Source organism: Haliotis cracherodii, unplaced genomic scaffold (assembly GCF_022045235.1).
Source record: "Haliotis cracherodii isolate W230 unplaced genomic scaffold, xgHalCrac1.p SCAF_5, whole genome shotgun sequence".
NCBI classification, from domain to species: domain Eukaryota; kingdom Metazoa; phylum Mollusca; class Gastropoda; order Lepetellida; family Haliotidae; genus Haliotis; species Haliotis cracherodii.
The window spans coordinates 29,367,986-29,392,434 of record NW_027266308.1 but is presented as its reverse complement, the minus strand read 5'-3'; the positions used below and the strand labels follow the sequence as shown (position 1 = coordinate 29,392,434).

The 24,449-nt window shown below is 39.3% G+C and overlaps 1 pseudogene; it reads left to right on the top strand.

The window, feature by feature from the left end:
* The first annotated feature begins 3,175 nt into the window (after nt 1-3,175).
* On the top strand, nt 3,176-12,736 carry LOC139444144 (S-adenosylmethionine-dependent methyltransferase Rv2258c-like; annotated as a pseudogene).
* The last annotated feature ends 11,713 nt before the right edge of the window (nt 12,737-24,449 follow it).

The following is a 24,449-nucleotide window of genomic DNA, read 5'->3' as shown; positions in this document are numbered from 1 at the left end:
GATACACCCCGTTCACAAGTGACAGTTCACAGAATATTGCCATGAACCAATTGATGAAACATGTATGCTTCTTGGAAATAACAACACCGGCACATTCCAGAGTAAAGTAGAATGGCAAAATGGATTCCTGTTGACCCCAATGAGATGATAGCCATTGGTTTAGTCCTGGATGATCACTGGGCATCCTATGACACTGGCCCTGTTCTTTGGAAACAAATGGCTAGGGATAGAATCCTTGGATTTTGAGCAATCTCCACATGTCTGATAAAGGTAAGGAAAATCATTGATGGATTTGATTGTTTGTACAAAATCAGACCATTCATCCCACATCTTATGTCAAACTTCCAGATGTTGATTCTCCTCTAAAAGACCTGTGTGTAGATGAGGCTACCTGCACCTGGGAGGGAAGGCTCTGAGTTTTTACCACAGTCAAACCCACTAGAGCAAGCTGTATGAGATGTGCGAGGCATCTAGTTGGTTTTGTCAGGCTTTTGAAGTTTATACAGGCTCTGATTCATCTTTGTCAGTCAGCTGTGCGAATGAGTTGATGTAGATACTTCATGGGGTGAAGCTTGTTGTTGGATTGTTGGCCAGGTGTGGGATACAATGCCACCCAGCCCAAGGCATTCCTGCTACTTCCAACTCTAAGCCTGCAAGACCATTCCATGGTTGTGTGGTTTGTAAACCAACCATGTGGACATTGCGCAGGATACAAGAGGAAGCAGAATTCATGCTGGTGTTCAGATTGTGAAAAGGTCCTGTGACAAGTTGACTGCTTTCCTATCTATCACACTAAGTAGAACTTCTTGAGATCAATGAAGAGTAGGATGTGCTCCATTTGCCCACTTCAAACCACGAGTCCAGATCTTGCAAGCTGCTAAAAAGAGATAATAATATAAAAAAATAAAAATACATTATCAAAACTAATAAACTTGAAAAAAGAAAAATTAAAATACATTTAAATTGAGTATTTAACACTATTGAAAATCAGTAATCCTCATTAAGACTTTGCAGTAATTCTTTATAAGAGCACCTTGAATTTTACATTGTTGTTTTAGTTACATATTAGATCTTGTCTTGTAAGGGACTGGTCATTTTCTACAAGTTGGGGGGAGAGGGGTCGGTTAGATTGGCCTTATGACTAAACCATATACTTTTCAAAAGAAAACGCAAAGCCAGATTTGTGTGAGGTAGCAAAACACATTTATACGAGGAACCGTACAAGGTATTGAGCAAAGAGAGAGCAAAGTTGTTGAGAGAACACTTGGTGATTGTAGTCATCTCAGTTATCGGTTCATAGGAAAAGTCCAAGGTGAAGGTCAGCTACCATCAATAACGCGTATGTCCCCCACTGGAATCGAAAGCGGCCTGACATCTCCTGCCCACGGAAGAGAGGACTGCTGTAATGTCAGGGATTGTGGTTGACGTGGGCGTAGCCGACTATCCAATTCATCCCACAGGTGCTCAATAGGGTTTAAATCCTGGGATCTGGAGGGCCAGCTGAGAACTCGTCGTTGTTGACGAAGTTGTCGACTCAATATGGACGAACAGTACGTCTTGCTCTTAAACGGTTTCGTACGGTCTGGTTGGACATTCTGCGCAGTCCGGGTATTTGGGATGCGGTTGCGGTGACTGTGGTCATCCTTTCACGTAGGTGGCGCAGTTGGATGCAGCGATCTTGGGCGGCGGTGGTTACTCTTGGTCGTGCTGACCTTGGCCGATCACGTGTTGACCCATGCTGTTGAAGCCGATCCCATAGCCTTTTGATGGTGTTGGGCGCTATATTGAAAACCCTGGCTACAGCTGATCGGGATCCCCCTACCTGCAAGCGGCCTATGAGGTTGTTTCTTTGCACTTCTGATAATCTTGGCATGTTGTTAAACAGTCACTGTTTGATTGACGCAGATGCCAGGCAATCAATACTCCTGCACTTTATTACCATTCATAGTGCAGTACGTGCAGCTCCATTGCCCTTTAGTTAATGCACTGGGTGCGTTTTTCCGAATCGTACGTGTTTCCCGACTACTGGTTTGCATGTCCATGTTGTGGTCATTTTTATCCGAGAAACTTGTCACTGACACAATACCACATTAAACCTCTTCATTTTGCACCTCTTGATCCGCTAATTTTGCTTTTATGGCCAAAAATATCCGTTTTGCGTTTCTTTTTTTATGAAGAGTATATTTTGCCCCCCCCCCCCCCCCCCCCCCCACACACACACACACACACATACACACACACACGAACACATACACACGCAATGCATGCAACATTTTTTAATGATACAACAAACAAACAAAACTTTAACACAACCAGTCCTTACTTATTGTCATTTATAATGACAAATTCGCCTTGCTTTCGACCTGTTCTATCCAGGAAACCTTGTGGGCGATAATATTAACCAAGGCGAAATTAGCATAACCATTTTCTATGGCCACATATATATGCAAATAGGCATATTCAATAGCTCCGATTAACTTTCTAGGTAGAGGAACAAATGTTAAGGTATTCAGCTGATCAATCATATGGTTGTTTGACAGAGTATCGGATGTTTGACAAACATGGCCTTCACCCACTTGTATATGGAGCGTGTGGTGAGTTGCGCAGAAACCCACGTAGTTGCCTGAGCAGTGTACCTGAATTTGCTCGTTAAAGGTAAGGTTGGGAGGAGCGATGACTGCCTGTCCGAGAAGAAGTAACAGGCGTGGGAATAACCAGAGTTTACCAGATTGTGTACTGTATTTGTGAGTGTGAAAAAGCAGCAGATCTAGAAAACACCCGTCAGGAAAATGGCGGCACTTTTTTTGGAAGCAAGGGTGAACTGCTGTGTGCGAGAGGGGCCGAGAGAGAGATTAGGGAGAACGGGTGGATTGACGTTGTTAGCAGGATTAAAACATTGCAAAGCATCAAAGAGATTGAAAGATGAAAACGTGAGAGGGGTCACTTTTCAGGCAATGTGTTAGTGACCGGAAAGGTGTTGATGAGAGATTAATAGTTAAGGCTACAGTTGAAAACAAATTCGGTCGATATGAAATATACGGGTACCTGGGTACGTCCCAAAGTTAGGTTCAATCATGTAGCTTGACCTTGCCTATTTTATTATAGGTTCGATATATGACCCTTCTACAATTTATACTTCACAAGGTTTTAAACAAACACTATCATATTTGCGACGATGTCGGACTACCGGAAGAAGTTGATGAACTACATGGGTGGCGGTGGCGTCATGATATGCTTGTCCCTGGCAAGGGAGCTGGGCGTGGTGCAGATGTTGGTGGAAGCCAAAGCCCCTCTCACATCACAGCAGGTGGCTGACAAGCTGAACCTCAGAGAAAGGTAAACACCATGTAATGATGAAGCAGTGTCGAACTGGTAACATCTTTGATGGTTTTACAGTCTAACGTGGTCTTCTCCACGGCCAGTTACATTCAATGTGTACATATAACTCTCGTAGGCCTGGCACTCTTGGGGATTCTGGCTAAAAATAGCACTTCCCAGATCTGTGCTTGTCGAAAGGGGCCAAACGGATCGGGTGGTAAGGCTCGGTGACGTGGGTGACTGCATGTTATCATATATCAAATTTGTGGATCACTTGAATGGAGGTCCAGACTCGATGTTTTACAGACCGCAAGCATGTAACTGGATTATGTCTCAGTGTGGCGTTAAACAACGAACAAAATATCTATTATTCCTGAATTGCCGAGTTCAGCGTTATGCACCAAATACACAAACTATTACATAACATAGGGGCATTATTCCCTACCCATGATAGCCTAATTCGGAAACTTGTTAATCGTTGTACAAAACTACCGTAGTTAAGGCTGACCTTAACTGCTGAGGTCGGGGATAAGGTAACTTTCATAGCATACGCCTATTGCACGAAACTACCCGAGGCCAACCATGACGGGAAGGGCTTTTCAGCGGTAACCTTAACGAAGGTTGGTTTTCAGCGAGTGAGGCAGTTCTTTGCGCTACGTTACAAATACGTTTCGTCTGTTGCGAACGTCCTATGCAAACATTAACGGTGAAAGCCTTTACGAAACGTAATCATCATTTTTTTCCCATGACGGGTTCATAAGGATGAGGATGAGGATGTAAATTAGGGCAAAGTTCGTTCGCACATTTTATCTGCATCGTTTTCTGTCAACGAAACGGACCGAGTGAAGCAAAACAAGTGTGATGAAATAGCAGCAAAGTAAGTTCAGAGCCCGACGAGTCAGAACCACAGGAACGCGTTACTGCATTTATTATTTAGAATGGAGGGTCATACAAGTGACTAAATGTTTGACTAACGAGTTCCTGTGGTCAGAATGTATCATTTAATCACTTTTACACGAGTGGTTGGTTTCCTCCGTTAACACAATACACGAAATGCCTTGACCATTTTTTCCATAATGTCTTGAAAAAGATATATTTACTGGGCAGTTTGAAATGAAGGGTATCATAACCATGTTGTTTGGCTTTGAAAATATTTACCTCGCTGATCTTAAAAATACATGACATGCAAGTACTACTAGGCAATATTTCATGATAATTCTGTATATATTCTTCCATTTATTAAGAGTTACTAGTATCTGTACCGCAGATGTCTTTATTTAGTTTCTCTCCATACGATTCCTTTGAAGTTTTCCATATAGTTGAACACATTTCTAATAGTGTCACATGTGTATCATGTCTAATGTGTGCCTTTAAATGTTACATTATTTTCATATTACTTATACAGTTAAACAATACTTGAAAGAGATTTCTTAATTTCTAGATGTATCGTTTTATTAGAGTTATAAGTAACAGTAGTTGACTAGTCATCTTTCAGGGTTTATGTCTTTTGGTAAGTCCACCGATCATGGGACCAAATTCGGAATACATGGAATGATTACAAATAAGATAAATATTTATATGATTACAATTGCAGTTATTGTATGTTCATAGGGTTAGTATTCAACGTGAGTTAATAATAATTTGGAAGTGCAGAATGACATTATCACACAGATAGTGGTGTTATTATTGTGCTTTATGCAGATCCCTAGTTAAACAAGGCCTTTGGTGAACGAACAGACCCAAAACATATGGTTTACTAATTTTTAGATATCTTAATTGATGCTGATCGTATCTAACAAATCGGATAGACTCCGGGAACTTATATGGCTGTATATATTGTGTAATGCAACTGTCTGTTAACCATATATTTCTTTGTACTTTTAGCATTAGCTGTAACTTTTAAAAGTATATTCAAAGGTAATAAATAAGGAAAATACTGGGAAAACTAATGTCACATATTATTAGTAATTCTTTTAAAGAATGTAATTAACAAATATTTCGTGTATTTAAGAGATTTACACATTTAAATAATCACATAATCTTAAACTAATAAATTGCCAAAATTCAGTTTAATATTTGCATATGGCCACAAATAGATTAATAACAATCAAACATTTCCCATTTTTCAAACAACTTTGTATAAGTGTTAATTGATGATGATAAACTACATTGTCATTGCTTCTATATACTTTGTTCAAGAGGTGTCATAACTGCTCAACATGTGTTGCCACTGCTAGTCATTTCTGTAAATGATACAAATTGAAGTCTTTTAATGGGGCTAAAGTTCAAATGTAATACCAGATACACGTTTTATGCATTTACTGTTGGATGTATTTGCTTGAATTGTTTCTATATTGTCTCCGTGTAAGGACATTGAGGTTAAATAGATTGATTCTTTCAATACATAATTTTCCAATCAATCAAATTGAAGATGACACATACCCTCTAGGAGGTTGATAAGATGTATGTGTAGCCATCTTGGACTGTACAACAACCGTCATATAGTTGGACTATTGATGAGTGCGGCGTATAAAGACACACAAACAAAACAGGACATATATTGGTCTTTCATCTTCATATTCTGCCTCCAAATCAATAGTAGAAACACTAATTATGTAGAAGGCAGGCTACTGTTATGGCTAACGACACACTTCTGTGGACACAGACAACCTGTTGATTTATGAAGACACCTGTAAGATAATATACAGAAATAATTATAATAACAATATTACAATTTTAAGGCTCTTTAGTTGGTAATGTGGTCTTAATGTTTGTAAAAATGTGAATGAACATGCTATAATAGGAATGAACATCACACACACACCATGCTATCTGGTGGAATAAAAAATCATTCTAATATGGCTGTAACTCAGAATGAAGCCATCGGGCAACCACACTGATGTACGTATAGGGATTCATATATATACAACTCAAAAGAAGTTAGGGAACACTGATATGTTTGCACTTAAAATAAAAAAGGAACAGAAGACGGAGACATGTGTAGTAAATTCAATAATGACGGAGTATACAGTAAGAAAGAATCATGAACAATCCACTACATTTCATAACGTGAAAGTGTTGATGTTAATAATGTCACTGGGGTCAAAATTGGAAATCCAGACCATGAGAGTAAAGTCAGTAACGAGTGTGTCCGACCCTAGCAGCCACACATGCAACACAACGACGCCTCATGGATGTCACTAATGTCTGTAGTGTGTTCTGTGGGATAGCATGCCACTCCAAACTCAGCCATTGAGCAAGCTGGCGCAGATCTTGAGGTGGAAGGTGGTTCTCCCTAACACGTTAACAGGTCCCATACGTGTTCAATGGGTGCCATATCAGGAGAATATGCGACTAACATTGTTTTTGTCCCAGAAAGTCAGTGACTATGCGTGCCCGATGACGTCTAGCATTGTCACCCGCCCGTGGGCCTATTCGATGAAGACAAGGAATCATCATTGGTCTCAGAATCTCATCCCTGTAGCGAACAGCTTTCAAATTCCCGTTGATGATGTACAGATTGGTCCTGGGATGAAATGAGAAGGCGGCCCACACCCTGACACTACCACCACCAAAACGATTGTGCTCAGGGACGTTGACGTCAGCAAAACGTTCCCTACGCCGTCTGTAGACAAGAACACGACCGTCATTATGCTGCAGTGAGAACCGAGATTCGTCAGAAAAAAAATAATTTAAAGAACTGCTGACCACTGTTGGTTTGTCCACTGTTGGTGTTGCCGTGCCCATGCGTCTTTGGCTGCTCTGTGACGCGGAAGAAGAAACGGTCTAACCGCTTTACGTCGGGGCCTGATGTTTCATTCCCTCACACAGTTTCTTATGGTTTGGTCACTGACATTTGTTCCTGTAGCAACCCTCAGTGCCTTCGAAGATGGTTTGCTGTGACTGTTCTCCTCCTCAATGCTTTAACAACGACGTACCAGTCTTCTCTTCCTGTTGTCACACGAGGGCGTCCTGACCTTGGTCTATCACGTTCTGTCTGTGTTTGTTGGAATCGATGACGTGATCTGCAAATGACGGATGGACTAACATTTAACCTTCAAGCAGCTTCCCGCTCTGAAACATTCTCATTTAGCCACCCAATAGCTCTGGCTCGTTCTTCAATCGTGAGATGTCGACGTTGTGGCATGTTGAACATAGTGATGCAGTTTCATGGTGACCTGACTTTATCAACCCAAATTTCGCACAAAAATTCCTTGTGGCTCGTGCTTCAGGAGGAGATTACAACAACAAAAATCCATGAAAATGAGGGCTGGTCAAAATGAAGGTAGACGAGTCCAGTATGATTCAAATTCTTTGTTCTGGTCATGAAGTCACTTGAGTAAGGGCAGTCGTCAATATCAGTACGTTAGCCGCCGATCAGGAGCCCATTTACCAAATTTAAAAGGAATCGAATGAACAGTGCTACAAAATATCAGTGTTCCCTAAATAGTTTTGACGAGCATATATACATGTGTTTCTAATAATTAAGAAACATACTACACTTGATAAATGGATACATTATGATTTTTTTTCACATGTATGTGCGTGAGATCCTTGGAACCTTGGCAGTCGGGGAGGTCATCAGCGTGGACGACTCGGCTACCCAGTTCCATGTTCCAGATGACCACAAGGGCACATTCGACATGATATCTGTTTCTTCGCGAATTTTACAGCAGTTTGGTTCAAGATATGACAGTATCAAGGAATGTGTTCAACTTAAGAACCCCGGTGGTAAGGTCATCGTATTTTGTTAAGACCATGTGTTGTTTTGTTTCTTAACACATTTCAACAAAGTAACAAAAGTCTTTCTAGCATGGCCTGCCTTACCGGCAGTACTAGCCATGAGTCAAGGTCAAAGACACTGTACAGTGTAAGTATAAACTACAACCGTCAACCGTTTTGTGTGTGTTGGGGTGGAAACTAATACCCTTTGTCTAAATAACTGCAATGAAACATTGCAATTTGTCGTATAAATAAATACCATTCGTATGATTAAATATAGACATCATAATTTCTTGGCTGCTGGTTTCGTGCCTCCTTCATCAGGATTTAACAAAATAATACTGTTTCAGCCTTGGCCATTCGGTATGTAGAACAGTAAAAATTTTGTTTGTGTTCGATGCTACCAGATGTTACCCTCATGTCATATTGACACTATACCTGTGCAGCTGTGCTTACTATAGTCAACTTGAATATGGCCCAAAGATGTTTGGCAGTAGAGGTTATGCTACACCCGATTCATTCATAAAATTCTTGAGTGGGAGGCTATTTGAAGGTAAATGGTCAGGGTTACGAGTTTACGGTCACACTTTGTCAAAAATAATGCATTAAGTATTACATTCAGCACCTGTTGCCTTTAGGATAGAGTCCTGCTTTGGAAAAGAAATTGGTCAAAGGTAAAAGCCTGTTGTCTTTTTGGCTTTGGTAAAACATGGTTATTTTTTGGTTAAAAGATTATCTGCACGGGCATGAAACTTTACAATGCCTATCACATAAATGTGATAGCATGTCTTTCAAAGTTCAAGGTTATCTTTGAGGTATTGGGGCTGTCGGGTAGCCTAGTGGTTTAAGCGTTCGTCACGCCGAAGTGACCATAAGTGATGCATAATATTCATTCATGTTATTGTATCTGTACCATAAGTGATGTAGACAGTATTCACATCGTCCTGATATATATACATTCCTGTTAATGTACAGTGAATGTTAAAGGGATTAACATATATGCCTCAGTTTGAAAACTTAGTGGATATTTTACAAAATGGTAACAATGGTTCCCTGATGTTTTGGAAACCCCCATATTTCTGAATGATTGTGTCATAGTGTTTGCAACACAGCTTATATTCCTGGATATTATTCCTGGATAATGATAGTGAGTCAGTCAGTGGGATGTTTAATGCCCCTTTCAACGGCTTTTCAGTCACATCATGAAGTTTTGTCAGGTAAATCAGAGAGAAAAGCCCAAAATGGTGCTTGGAGTATTCCACTGATGAAATCCATGAACAGGGCATATATACTGACAAACCAAGGATCACAATTAGCAGGTATTATAGAGGTTACCAATTTTATGAAGATCATCTGATATAATTGTTTGCAATACATTTCTTCATAATAAACAACTGTAGAAATAGCACTTTACTGATAATCAAGGCATGTAATTTATCCTAAAGTTCAAGACGACTGGAGTGTTGTATACACAATGTGAGTAGTTTGAATAATGATCTGAACTGTTATACGCTTGTCTTAACACCAATCGAAAGGTGAACTGGTTTTAGAAAAAAATTAAAGCTTGTGAAAAAGATATAGCCACGTGTCTTGCTGCATGTACTAGTCCTATGAACAAGTCATCAAACTCTGACAGGCAGGGTGCACTTTTCTTCGAAAAGATTTAGACTTAAATGTTGTGTTGATACCAGTTACAATACCAAGTTAGAATGTTCCTATTCAAGAGAGGGAAAAACGTACATTCTCAAACAACTGTCGTACAATGAGTAAACTACACACGTGCATATAATCCTCTCTTTAATAACAATATCTTATGATTGTCTTTTCAAAAGCAGTTCTTCTGTATCGAGGAGCTAACATTATCGAATAAAGATAATGATTACACGTGTGCTATAATTAAATTTTGTTCACTCGTTTTTCTTGAACCAGGTAAATTAAAAACAACTCCACCATCTTCAAAAAGATTAGTTTGCGTTTTAAGGGGAAGCGGGAATATAAAGCGTCTTGAATAAAACTACTCACATCAAATAGGGTTTACATGTACAGGCAAGAGGATGTATGAGTAAGTGGAAAGAGTCTAAATGACATGAATATTAGTGTCTTTGCAAAGTTTCATTTTCGTATACTGAGCATCGCCCAAAACCAAGGGAGTTAACTAACTATGAAAGTCCAGTTTTTATCCTTGCAGAAAAGGCCTGGAATTTCGTGGCTCGATCGCAGCACCGCCAGTGGCTGTAACGAGTTATGTCCCTTCTATGTCACTCCTATTGACGGATAAGATTCCACCTTTCATTTCACTTGCATTTGCTTCAAACAGGATGGTGGCGCCCAAGTCAAGACTATTTGATCGATAATCAAGATCAGTATTGTAATAAAACGGGTCTTACCTACGAAGTGCATCAAGTCACTTGAGTACCTTGAAGAGACTATGCATAGATTCGTTAGTCCAGCCAAAATAACTTTATACCTAGTTCGGCAAGGGTGGAAGTGGACTTCCATAGTCAGTTAACTCCCTTGCCTCGGGAAGATGTAAACTGAGCAGCAGTGAATAGGTTTAAAAGCGTATGGTAGATGAAGAGTCAGCCATATGAACATGAACAGTTGGTTTAAATATGTGGAGTTTGTCCATGGCCTTGATTTACAGTAAGTCAAGGTATTAATTGCTGTCATGTATGTCCTACTACAATACAGACAAAGGTACCCGGTGAAATAATATAAACATCTACACTAGCTATCGATAGGCGTAAAATAATCAAAACATATTCGTAAGCATACATGTATCCATCAGCTGTACTCGCAAATATACATTGCTTGAAAATATACGTTTGGGTAGCCATTCAGAAAACGTTTCCCACATATGTAATCAGGGGTGCCTCTCTGAAGTCTTTGACAACGTTCAAGATAATATGCTAAATTATGGCCTTAGGGATATGATAAGACGTGTTATGGTCAGTAATCATGTCGAATGATACAAGGAAATATACAATAAAGTTACCAATCAAACTGTGGGTACAATATTATTGCAATAAACTGCCTCTGGTTTTCAACCTATATATTAGGTTCTGTTACTCCCAAATAAATATATTGATGGACTGGAGTTTCTACTTTCATTAGAGAGATGCATTTGTAAACTTGCAAAAGAAATATATGTATGAATTTATCACCATTTCTCATGACTTTTGAACATTGTGCTTTTCTACAAGTTGCCAACTCACATATTAATATTGTTCTCAATACAGCATGGTACATCTATGATGTATCAACAGAATATTTAATCACTGCACATAAAAAACATTGCTTGGGAAGTAATATTTTTAGGAGACATTTTTATTAACTTTATATTCCTCAAAACTTTTTTTACAGTTAGTTAGGCACACATAGTAACAAACATATTGGATATAAACAATGCTAGAATCTGAGAGGTTTTAAAGTAGACCAAGCTTTGTTCAATATCATCATATTATAACGTGAAGGATTTCAACGATAATGACGTCGCTATATAAGTGCAATAATCTTGAATTCGACGTTAAACTCAATTTCACCTCACCTCAGCTTCAACGATAATGATAAAAAGTATGTTGATAAGGGTTCATCCTAACTTCATCCACTTTATTTTTAGGTACACAAGCTGTATATATGGGGTTTCATATTTCCCTTTTCATCTCTTAATTGGCTTCCTTTGATTGCAGGAATGGCCTATAGTCAATGTCCTCGTGTTTTTGATGTACTGAAAGAGATTTTGGGTCGTAGTAAAGAAAGATATGATTGATACAGATATTCTGCCTTCTGTGCCACTGTTGCAGACACAATTAGGTGGGTATATTGGATCGCATAATACAGTATGATTTCATAGAAGTGATGACAATGCTGGATTACAAGTAAGCATATGTTATGAGTTATTCATAAACACTGATCGCGTTTTTTAACCAAATACGGATTGTCTAATAGGTTCTTTTCTCTGAAGTGACTAGACTGTGGCTTTGCCATTATGTACCATGTAACCAAATTGATATGTAGCATTATGGTTTTGCAATGTTGAAATAAGCAAAATACGTTTTAGTTACGAGATTTACTCTCCATGCTCCCTAAAACGAATCAATACATCTATTGCTTAATTTGTTTTGAAATACAGAATCTGGAATCAATGTTGCGGAATTTGGCTGCGCAACAGGGGTCATTTTAGACAAATTTGGATTCACGATTCAAAAAAAGCACCTTCCTTGGTTCTGATGTAGCAAGCGAGCCATTGGTTGAAGCCAGAGAGGAAGCAAAGAACCAGGACCTTCAGAATGTCACTTATGACACACACAATATTGAAACCATATCTGAAAGCTACAAGGAGAGTTTTGATTGGATACTAACCCGTGAAGTTATTCACGACTTAACACATCCACAGGAAGCCTTAAACGAGATTTACCGGTGTCTGAAACCAGGTGGGATTTATAGCATGATTGATGTTGGAATAGAGGGAGGCATAACTGGCAACATTGCTAATGCTTCGGCGATGTTCTACTACTCGGCAACCACTTTCTTCTGTATTCCGGAAAGCTACCGCAAGCCTGATTCTGCAGCACTTGGGGCAACGTGGGGTAGACCTTTGGCAAGAGAGATGGTTGCTAAAGCTGGTTTCACCATCATAAACGAGTCTGTGAGTGGCACAGATTCGTTTGAGGTACATTTTGTGTGCAAGAAATAGAATTCAGATGGTGACTGATTCCCTCCAGGGATAGCACTGGTATTGGGACATACATCTAAATTGATTTGGTGTTATTGTGGTTTTATAAAGTATATAATCTGTATTTAATGTACACATATATCAGTAGTGCATTATTTCTGAATAAAGATCAATAAATGTCAGAAACGTTTAGAATACGGGTTTCTGTGACTTACTCCGCCCCTGTGGGTCTTTGATACATCTTCCTATGATAAAAGATACGCTTTATTGTTGTTGTTATCATTTAAGAAGGGCAATATTTTGCGACTTGATGATGTACATGTAAATGTTCTTTCAATGAATGAATTCATGTTACACACAAAAATTAAAAATGCCAAAGTGTTAGAAGTGAGTTAGTCAAACGTAATGAGTGAATCTCAATCATGACGCGACAACACGTTCACAGAGGAACATGTAAAGTAAAACTGACAGGTAAATATCACACATTTAATGGAAAACAAATTGAATAGACATACCAAGACATATATATTAGCTACAATAAACACGTGATATAAATATGTTCAAAATGTATTTCACTCACCAATTTCTTTGATATCTTGTTACGAGATATGTGAATGAATGTGTTTCAGCTACAGCTGCAAAACTGGATATGTTTTTCATTAAAACTTGTAGTCTAAATATTTCTTTTTTAAAAGCATCATGCAACAACTGATTTTTGTGGCGGACAATTTGTTTCTATTTTTCAATCATTTTCTGGGACAATGTTGTTTTCGATACACCTTTAAATGGGCTGTATTGGGTAGAAAGTGGAGACAATAGCTCGTCAATATCTGCCTTAGCTGAAGCACCGGATTTAGTTACCAACTGAGGCAAATTGGTTGGGAATAACCAGTCAAAAACCATTATGTCATTCGAAAATCTCTGGATCGTATAGAGGACTCGTGGAGATAATTTTTGAAAAGGCATACACGGAACATGAAAATATTATATTTTTTGCATTTATTTTGGTGCTTCATAGAGACAAAAGCTATCAGATTTTTTTCATTTTCATTTTGGAACTCATGTATCAAACAGTATGGGACTTCTGTAAAGCAACTGTTGTAGGGAAAATGTCCGACAGGGACCAAATGTAGACAAATAAAAAAACCTCCAGTATCGGACATACAATGTATGTAATCAACTATTATCAGAGAACACCTGATGCCATGTTATCAACAGTGAAGGGACCAAACTTCATGGTGATGGTTGGTTCTTATGGACATCTAGTGCACTTTCTTTTCTTCTGTATAACCTTAGTAACAAATTACATTTTCTTGTATATTTTTAAATCCTATACACATAGATAACAACCTCTGAATGTCTATACATATATATGAACTTAACGTTTACTTTACGATTATTGATTATATACAGATGCAATGAGAGGCAGTGACAACGCAATTTGATTAAATCAAATTGACTGTAAGGAAACAGTATAGTGTTTGGTAGTCAATGTTCTGTATGCCAATCACAATCATCCTCGGGGGATTAAACTCCTAGTGGTTCATTCGAATGCATGTGCTTGTTTGTCATCATGATGTTCCACTTGCAAAGCCCTATAAATCCACAGGCTGTTTGCCGTCAGTGTACATAACCCAAATGCCAGCCTCAATGTTGCACAAAGGAACCAAGCCATTTGGATGCAAGACACACGAATGATCGGGCAGTCAGCATGATAAGATCACATCACACTCAGCCATCATTATCCTCAGCAATTCCTCTTAAAACAGCTGCTTCGACTGCTGATGCAAGGAATGGTTGAACAGTGCATTCTTGCACGTCAACCCCAGCAAGGTCAGATCTTTAGTCACAGACTCAGGTTTGCAAGACAACGTTGGGCTGCAGTAGGTCATCTTGGGTCTTTGGTATGGCCTTAGTCACGATATGGCTGAAATATTGCCGATGTGACTATAAACCATAACTCACTCACTCACTCATTTGGTATGGCCTGATGAGTAGAGAAGCAGATGAAGTAGGACTTGGTGTTTCAAACGTCCAATGCTCTAAAATCGAAGACAAAAAATGGAACGGTTTCAATAAGAGATGACGCGTATCAATCTCACAACCCCCTGATCAGTATTCGGGCACTCGACGCATTTGACCACAGAACCGGTTGAAGTTACCATCTTTAGCGAATGTGTCCTTACCAGATTTATTTTACGAGCGTTTCTTTAGACTGTCGCAACGCACTTCGATACATAGTGTTAAACAAATGTAAGAAATGTTGTTTCGACGGTTCATAAGTCGGTAAAAACACCTTACCTTGCTATTACATAGTAAAATCAGAGGAAAGCAGTGACCTCGCTAGTAAAACTTCGGGCGTAACATAATAATCGGTCACGATTATCTGCTGAAACAGTTTCCATGGGATGTAAAAGGCAACATAGTGATAAAGATAATATGAACGGATCACTAAAAATCAGTGATGACACCAGAAATAGATAGTGTCTCTTATAGCTAAAATGGATAGAATTCCCATTAAACCGCCCGCAAGTTATCCGAAATGAGAGGGCCACTGTAACTTGATAATGCCCTCCTATTGCTTGACGACGGGCCAGGTGACGTCATATGACGTTCAGTAGTGACGTAATCTGGTTTATTCTGTGACGTTTCCATATTTGTAAAAATGGGTCGTTTTGTTCGTTTTGTGTTGATTGCAGTTTATGTTTCAAAACCAATCTCTTTGTTTATTTTTATTTGATAACAAAGTCTATCCTTTTTAGTTATAATAACGGTAACGCTATTTTTCAGGGCATTATCATTTGTAGAAGCCCTCGGTCTTTTCAACTGCCCTCCTTCGTCGGGCAGTTAATGGAAGACCTCCCTTCTATAATAAATATGCAGCAATCGTTTACCACTAAAATGTTTATAATATGCAACGATTTTATTTTGGATAAGGGCAAGTAAATTGGGTAATCAAACTTAACACAGTTATTTTTAGATTGGGATTTGGTGATACTGGCTCTTTCATTACGTTAGTTGTTAAAAGACAACTTTTGAGAGGTTTGGCATAGTGACTTATCCGAAAGTCCCAAAACTGCTTATGATGTACAGTTTAAAAACATCCATTTCATGTGAGAACTATTTAAGTAGTATAACTGTAAATAAGTTAAGGACCACATTGACTGAATATCTGCTTAGTTCTCATAATTTATCGAAACTGAATATCACTGTTAATTTGTCCAGCTTATAGCTAGCTATCTGTGGCAAAGTTACATAAAACCTAAATTTTACATCTTTCTACATATTTTTAAGTATAATACACAACGGTCATCGCCAGACCCTACTATCAATAGCAATACTGTAAAGTACTTGTAACATGTAATTATGTTGAAATCGGTATTAGTAAAAGAGACAAACATGTTGTATTCGATACTGTTTGCACTTAAACTAAACTTCGTTAAAAACGTTAAACATACAAAATGCCAAAGCAGAACAAGGGAGACAATACCTCACATGTTATGCACACTCAATTCCCCTGATACAATCCCCGTGGGGACTGGGGGTAGAATGCGTCCTCAGCACCCCATTGCTTGTCATAAAAGGCGATAAAATTGGGCAACACGTTTGCCGTGACTTGCGTCCCTGTGTCGGCAGAGGAAGTCTGACGTCTTAGGACGCCGGAGCCGTCAAAAGTGTTCCTTAGTCCAACACACCACACTACTTTGACCCTAACTTTGCCTAGACGGGTTGTAGGATGTAGGATGGGCAGGTCGTATCAGTCAGCTGGTTATACTAAGCCCTATGCGTCATTATTGTCGTGTACAAGGGGTTTTTTTTAATTTTGGAATAATTTGCTTTAGTCTTGGTCAAGTGATGTTTTACTGAAATTCCAAATGCATGTTTTTTTTTCTAATTTGCCTTGAGTCAAATGCCAAGAAGTCGGGGGTTTATGTGCCAATCTGGTTCATTCTTTTGTTCTGCTGGAGTATAAAGTTCCTGTATCCCTATGGTGTTGGTTTGCTGGAATACCGCTCACAGATGGCATGGCCCTTGTTGGCGCTCCGTGGGAATTTGCTGAACAACTAAATACAACCATGGGAAAACAAAACCCCAAAAGACAGCAACGGCAACTCTCAGAATCTGATTCTGAACTCGATTCATCTGATGATGGAATGGTGACCAGGTTATTGTATTCCGAGAGGGATACTTGGCCTCAGTTCCTCGTCATGGAAGCTAAGGTTGGCCATACTCTGAATTCGTATTCACCATTTCTTTTTGGAACGAGACTTAAATGTAAAGCTGGTGAGTTGAAGAATTTTAAAAAATCTACGATCTGGCACCCTTTTGAAAGAATGTACAAGGGATACACAAGCCATTATTTTAATGACGATGTCCCCGTTAGCTGTCACCAATACAATCTGTTAGAATACAATCAATTAATAAACACATATGACACTTACAAATCTATATTTACAGATGGATCCAAGGATGGTGGCGCAATTGCTAGAGCTCCTATCCTTGGACCCAGAACCAATATTACCAGATAATAGTTCAATATTTACAGTAGTGAAAGAATCAATATAATATAAATATTTCAATGTAAAAACGCTCAAGAACCTTTTTAGTAATGTTAATTCTCATTTTATATTGTGCTGTTTAAAAGAATCTAATCAATAAATTTTGATGTACCAAGCTATATCACGACACTCCTCATTGACTTTTCAACTGTTTATCTATATAATTTAAGTGGCTACCCAGAAACTCTTCCCTTAACCATAAATATTTTATTTGATACGAAACGTATAGTCGCTGTAACCAATGAATACAAGGTGAAATATTAACAAACGCACATTAGTATCGTTGTAAGAAACCAGTGTCTTTTCTCGGCCCGTTCTCATATTGCTGATGAAAATATTTCGGTTTGTAAGGAATGAAGATCTCTGTGATTATTTTGCACTCAATTGTTGTGATGAGTATTATTTACAACGAACACCTGATATTCAATCATGGCTTTGCAAATTCGTTGAGTAGCCAACCTTCTGTAATACAATGTTTGATGATTTGTGCCTCGCAGGGCTGTCTTCTTTTTGGCCATAATGGCACGAGGGGCTTGTGTTACGTAGGAAAGAAGAATGACGACATTCCTGATGCTGACTGGTATTCTGTTTTGAAAAGTAAGTTTACGGCAATCATCATCATTGTCATCAGCAGCAGTTGTTGGTTGGTTTGTTGTTTAACGCCGCACTCATCTATATTCCACTTATATGACGGCGGTCTGTAAATAATCGAGTCTGGACCAGACAATCCAGTGATTAATATCATGAGCATCGATCCACGCAAATGGGATCGATGACATGCATCAACAAACTCAGCGAGCCTGACCACCCGATCCCGTTAGTCGCCTTTTACGACAAGCAAATTAATTTAACTTAACGGCAAGCATGGGTTCCTGAAGACCTATTCTACCCCGGAATATTCACGGGTCTCAGCAGCAGGACCTCATATTCTATATTATTGGTTTAAATATGGCACATTAACATTTTGATGTATATTGTTGCAGCTGAAACCTGTCCCTTCCTAATAGGGCAAACAATTACCCATGGGGCTGAAGCTTTTGACTAACAAAATATTATGTACATCAATTCCTAACTTGTTTATTATAACTTAATTTGAATTATGTTCAGCCATAAATTGAACCTTAAGTGTGTTATGTTTAATTTTTATATGTTATTAGCATGTAGACTGTTTGTTTTGGGGGGTTTTTTTGCTGCTTAACGCGCATTCAGCAATTATTCCAACTACATAACAAAGGTCTGTAAACAATCGTGTCTGGACTAGAGATTCCAGTGATTGACATAATGGACATAGATCCAATTACGATGAAACGCAATCAACCCAGTCACCAAGCTTGACCACCGATCTATTTAGGTTGCTTGGGACCTACTCTAACCGAAATCCCCATGGGCGAATATTATCATAGAAAATTAATTTTTCGAACTCGATCAACATATGTATCTCTTAATACTCTCAATGCTAATGTTAATACGTATGGACACCTCCAAATATAACTCGCAGTAACTGTTTAACTCGGACGATTTATTATCATTTAAAGTATTTATGATATGCATAAATGCTCAGCCTTCTAAATATCAAAACGTTAAGTAGTTCAGGTACCTCCAAAAACAATCCCGCAAGTTAAAAGGTAACGGTTCGCTGTTTCGGCAACGTCCGTGACATGGAGGGCGGGACGATCCCATTCGTGACCAAATCGTGTTATTCCGGGACAAGCCGAATAGAGAATTACGAAAAGGGGCGAGTGGTGACGAAAGGGGACGATCCCAAAGAACCTCTTGTACAGCGAGCTCGCGTACAACAAAAGGGCACCTGGACGTCTTTATCAATGATTCAAATATATATACGTGAGGCTTGAGGGGGCTCGACTCGTGCGAGAAACTCGACGCCTTTCACGGGCGATGGAGGCAGGATATCATGTGAGGACTCAAGAGAGGCGAGGCCAAGCTGCAGCAAGTTGCCGAGGATAAATGAACCCGAGTTCAACTCCACGAGATTCTATCTGCAGGTGTAGCCACTTCAATAGGGATTGTCCTTTGCGAGTAAGCTTGTACAGCCGCTCTGCCAATGCCAATTAACTTTCTACCATGATTGATGGATGCCTACACACACAAAACGGAAAAGAATACAAGCCCTGACCACCCTGTACAGAGAAGAATATATCAAAGTGTCCAACGGATACAGTTCGTTATTTTTATTAATTGTAATAGTTGAGCACCTGTTTATGTTGGATAAGACAGTTGAACCCCTTAACTTTAGGAAATAAATGCTGCAACGGGGGCATTTTGGGCAATTGATTTTCGGAGGGGCGGGCTTAGTTGCCCCCTAAGTTGAGTTGACAACATATGTATCCTATTCTCAGAGACCATATACCGATATATGGTCTCTGCTATTCTTAAAACAGTACATAGATGTAAAAACAATTCAATAGCTTTAGTAAAAGGGTATTCATGTTTTCTTATCACTTTTGGTATTTATACTCACACGCAAAAGAAACGCAAGAGGTTTTAGGCAAATAGGTAACAAACACGGAACCATAAATTGATACGAGTTTTAGCATGTAGTAAAGCCTGATGGTGTTATCAATATTTTTGGTTGCATTTTGGAAGCCCCGAGTAAAAATGCAACATGAAAAAACGAATCGCCAAAATGAATCATTTCAATGAATATGTAGGTATCATGCACCCATTTCTCGCGAAATCGAAAATGCACGATCTGTCACGAACTGTAGTGGGTATAAAACTGTGGCCGATTCTTGGACCTACCACTCCTTGGTCATCAATGCCACGCCTCACTCAAATTCAGTGAAACCAGGCTATCGTATGTTTGGAAGCTTGAGAGTCTGTCCAAGATGTTGTCCGTCATTTCAACGTTAACATAACCACAATTTACCGTCTCCTGCATCGATACAATGCTACACAGACCACAGATGACCTTCCTCGGAGCGGTCGTTCTAAGGTCACCACACCTCGACAAGATCGGCAGATTACCCGTCAACACCAGCGACATCCGTTCCTAACTGCAAGTGAAAGTGCTCGACAGACCATAGGAACACATAATCGACACATTAGCCGGGACACTGTGATCCGACGTTTCCGTTCCAACAACCTCACAACCTTGTTCTCCAAGACAAGCACGACTTCAGCGGGCACAAGGTCATCACAATTGGCGTCATCGTGAGTGGAGGCGTGTCATCTTCTCTGATGAAAGTCGCTTTTGTGTCTCCCATGCAGACGGAAGAGTCAGAATTTGGCGGCGTCACGGTGATCGTTTTGTTGATAGACGCGTTGTGGAAAGGGATCTATGGGGTGGACCTAGCGTCATGATATGGGCAGGGATTGGACTTAATACGAGACTTGGACCCATGTGCTTTCTGAATGTTGGTCAAGGTCGGAGACACGGCGTCACTGCGGTATATCGACCAAGTGATCAGACCCCACGTTGTTCCATTTTTTGCACAACATCAACAACACATTTTCAGCAGGACAAAGCTCGTCCCCATGTTGCCAGAGCTACCATGGCCTTTCTTTCCACAACACAACATACGTGTTCTACCGTGGCCAGCCCTCAGCCCTGATCTGAACCCCATCGAACACTTGTGGGATGAGGTTCAAAGGCGTCTGCAGAATGTGCGCCCAGTCCTTACAACTGCCGATGAACTACGCACAGCTGCTCTGGATGTGTGCAGGAGGATCCCGAGGGCCTGCACAAATCGTCTGATCACTCAATGTACAGGAGATGTGTGGCAGTGATCAATGCTAATGGTGGTCACACCAGGTATTGACTGACATTTTGGGTATTGACCCGAAACTGTGAAAGCCCTTAACATTTGAAAAAAAATAATTATGTCATCTGCCTTTTAATCCATTAAACTGTCTTCAGTCAAATTGTTGTCTATCTTGCCAAATTAGTATTTTTTGTCTTTACTGTTGAAAATAAATAGCATGTATACTGCATACACTACTTGCGTTTCTTTTGCGTGTGAGTATATTTCTGTCAATCCGGTTGGTGTAACATTATATATCCTGAGACCGCCTCCGTGGTCTAGTGGTTGAGCGACCGGAGAGCGGAAGGCCCTGGGTTCGACCCAAAGGCGTCATACCAAAAAGATGTTAAAAGATGATACTTGTTGTTACCCTGTCTGGCGCTTGGCATTAAGGGGATAAAACAAGGACTGTTCGGCTCGGAGTCGGTACACTGTGCCTGAGTGGGGTATTCATGTTAAACTGCGGCATGGTATCTCAGTGTGCTAGCACTATACCATGCATCAGTCCGGACTAGTACAAGCAGACACACACATACACACACGCACGCACGCACGCACGCACGCACGCACGCACGCGCGCGCCGTTAAACCCAATTTCACCTCACCTCACCTTATAAATCCTGAATGAAAATACAGTTGTTGATCCTCTACACGCAGGGATATAAAAAGGTGAGGTGTTAAATGCCGCTAGGAACAGTATTTCAATTATATCGAGAGCTTTAAGCTCAAAGTGATACCAAAGTGATGCGGGACATCGCCACTTTTGTGAAACCTATGAACATGAACAAACCAACGATCACAGCCAATTCTATTAATATAGATAAACATATAATATAATCTCATATATAAACTTAGTTTGTCAATTACATTTGCTTACTTTCTTATAATATGTAAGCTTATATCTGTACACGTTTGTTTGTATGTAAAACATGAACCCCTCTTTACTTCCTCGCTTCCTCAACAGGAAAACATTATGGCTTCATTGAAACTGAAGCTCATTTATCACATATAAGGTCGAGCACCACATCAACGAGTATAACTACAACTACAACTACGACTACGACTACTACCTCAACAACTACTGTTGCGCCTAGAATAACTGATCCACGTAAGTTGTAACATGCATTACAGTTCATACTGTTACTCATACTGTTCAAGAACAATGTACTTATGTTTATTTTTCAATTGGAAAATTCACACACACATGCGTGTCGGGAACGTATAATGTTATAGATAAAATGTAGTACATGTTATTTTGATAATCTTCATCATGAAAACCCGCAGGCAGGCCATTTTATGTAAATGACACGTAAAGTGAGTGAGTTTGGTTTTACGCTACTTTTAGCCATTTTCCAGCAACGACTAGTTTACCCCAAGAAATCTGGGGAAGACTATTTAGACAATAACCTACAAGCTTCGAGAATAAAGGATCATCTGTCCAGAGGAAAATGATTTTGTAAGTTCCCCGCTTTGGCAAGGAACGTTTATCATACACTCAAGACCTCGGTAATTCCTAGCTGCGGGTGGGTTATATTTTATGTTCCACTTGGTCTGTGGATACATAAGTTCCGCTAATTGTCGGATCAATTTCAAATAAAATTGTTTGTGGCGTCAAGTCAAAGGACGCCACGTGGCTTTGAACCGCTTTGCAAACAATGAAAAGAATTGAACAATTGAGACAAACTTAGCCACCCAACAAAAACCAAACATCTAACGCTCAGTTAGAAATATCAATGATACTTTTGGCTCTATGGGTAACATTACGGTAGTATAGACTTGAAAAGGATCATTAATTCTTTCATCGCACCAGTGAGTCCACCTCAGTTGGGAGATTATAAAATTCGTTACTTTGGGAAAAAAGGACTGAGAGGGTACATGTATAGCTTTGTCTGAAAGGAAACAAATCGATCGCGAATGGGACCAAATCCTGTTGCGTTAAGCGAACAAGTCTGGGTAAAGTACAATGGCTAGACCAATGCTGTTTAAAGTTGTTCTTGTAGGAACTTTGTTATGTTTTTCTATGACGTTTTCCCAAAAGCCCCAAGTGAGCAAACAGTCCTTAACTGTAACTGGCTAATCGTCACGGATATTTACCTCGAGTATCAGTATTTGAACAAAAATAAGTGTACAAGCATGTCAATTTGCTTGGGTAGATTACTTATACAGCTGGAACATTACCTACTGCGTCTTTTAAACGACATCAACTCACTTCACTAGAGTAATAACATAAGAAATATAATATCCCATCTCGTCTAACCTTTCAGTGGAACGTATTATTCCCATTGGAACCACCCAGTACAAAGCTTCTGTAAAAACTGGATATCAGGACAAGGCTAGCACGGATTCAAGTGTAACCTTCATAATCCGCGGGGCAAAGGGACAAGTCAAGCGGCTCCTTGACGTTCCATTGGCTAATGACTTTCAACAGAACGCTGAGGATACCTTTACTGTAAGTTGAACTTCGCAGTTGCTTCTGTTTAATCCTTTTTATAGCTTAAAGGTATATCTTGGTATCAATGCCACATTATGTAGACAACATGATACCGTAGAGCATCAAAGTCTAACTGAACAATAGGCGTCAGAATGATTATATATATATATATATATATATATATATATATATATATATATATATATATATATACATATATATATACATATGCATATATATATATATATATATATATATATATATATATATATATATATATATATATATATATATATACATATATATATATATTGTAACGAAGGCATATTATGTCTTTGAAGAAGATACCTTTTCGGTTTGAATGTTTTTTTGTACTTTCCTGGGAGTTTGTTATGTTTACCAAGCTGATTACGCGGCTACATTGCCTTTAATTATCTTTGTGACATGTTTAGTTAGTTGTAGGACTCAATACAGGTTGTATGTTTACCTATTTGGGTGAATTTTAAGGTTTGAGCTTGTTTTGTCCATGTTCTTTTTCATGTAATTTAATTAAATGCATCATTTGTATGTTGACATAATCTCATCTACTATGGCCAGACTGAGGAAGGGGGTATTTGGCATGAATGGTTTTGGCATGAGGAGTAAGGCACAAATTTCTTTTCATCATTAAATGAATAATGATGAAAATGAATAATTGCTTTACTCCTCGGTATTTACACAGAAAATATTTTTAATATCAATGCTGACAGCAAGTTTTCTTGAGTATTTCTTTTCACATTTTGAACTATCACTTGTATATTCGGTTGAGTGAGTGAGTAGGGTTTTTTAACGCCGCCTTTAACAGCATCCTAGAAATATCACGGCTGGGGACACCAGAAACCGGCTTCACACATAGTACCCATGAGGGGAATCGAACCCAGGTCATCGGCATGGTGAGCGAACGCTTTAAAAACTAGGCAACCCCACCGCCGCTTCAGGTGAGC